Source organism: Hipposideros armiger, unplaced genomic scaffold (genome assembly GCF_001890085.2).
Source record: "Hipposideros armiger isolate ML-2016 unplaced genomic scaffold, ASM189008v1 scaffold_724, whole genome shotgun sequence".
NCBI classification, from domain to species: Eukaryota; Metazoa; Chordata; class Mammalia; order Chiroptera; family Hipposideridae; genus Hipposideros; species Hipposideros armiger.
This window is the reverse complement of record NW_017732074.1, coordinates 877128-878474: the sequence shown is the minus strand read 5'-3', so window position 1 is coordinate 878474 and position 1347 is coordinate 877128.

The window sequence follows — 1347 nt, the reverse complement described above, 5'->3', positions numbered from 1 at the left end:
TTTCTAAACCCACTAAGCTCAAATGCCTCATCTGCAAAGCAAAGATAATAATAATTTCTACAGCATAAGACTGTTGTATTAATTTAGATAACACATGTAAAGTGGTTAGCACCTGCCTGGCAATTATTAAGTGCTAAATAACTATCTCTTGTTCTCAGTATGCCTGGTGGATCTGTGTTATAGAATGACTATCCCCCTAAAACTCAGATGTTGAAGCCTTAATCCCAATGTGATGGTATTTGGAGTTGGAGACTTCGGAACATATGTATGGAGCCCTCATGAATGGGATTGGTGCCCTTATAAGAAGAGGCCAGAGAGATTTCTCACTCCCTTTCCACCATATGACGATACAGTGAGAAGTCAGCAGTCTACAACCCAAAAGACGGCCCTAACCAGAATTCAACCATGCTGACACCCTGATCTTGGACTTCCAGCCCCAGAACTGTGAGAAATAAATTTCTGTTGTTTCAAAGCACTCGGTCTATGGTACTTTATTATAACAGCCTAAACAAAAACAATCTGGTTTCTAAATGGGACATTGCAAATAATGGCTTCTTGCTTTGAACTGTTGTGGAGGCTGATTTTGATAGAGTATGTCTGCCACCTACTGTAACTTTTGTGAATAACCAGCCAACAAAGTGCTTTCATCTAAGAAAAACGCCGTCTAAAACCCCATTAACACTATCTAAGAACTAAGGGAAGTGCAAAGAAAATTGCTATGGTTTGAGATGACCGAAAAATTATACCCCTTTTCTACTTTATGATCAATAAGAATAGAGACAATAAATAAGGTGATTGGAGGCCAAACATCACTTTTGGTATTCATAAAGCTGATGTCAGAGCATGTTGCATAGAGATATCAGGGCTACACATAAGCTTCCAATACTGACCCCCAAATTAGACCCACCCAGGTACAACCAGTGCTGAACCACCACAGACCTGCCCACACGGAAGCCTATTCTTATAAAACTGAGTACCTGGAGAAACAGAGCAGCAGGAAGGAGAAAGGAATGTCCACTTTCTCCTCCAAACTCATGCATTAGATATAGTACAACACCCCACCCCACAGTGAATGTATATCCATCCACAAGGAAGGAAATGGCAGGAGGGAAAAAAGTGATCCTCCCACCTCCCCTCCAACAAAACTCCTGCCTAAAAAACATCAGGAAATTGTAAATTGTTGAAAATGAATAAGTCACATAAACAGCAGTAGCAACAAGGACAAAAACTGAATAAAAAAATTTTTTTTTTAATTTTCCGCCTACTCAGACATCCAATAGGGAATAAAATGATAAAGCTGTTTGTTGTGAGAATTAAATTAGCTAACACAAATGAAGCACTTAAGCA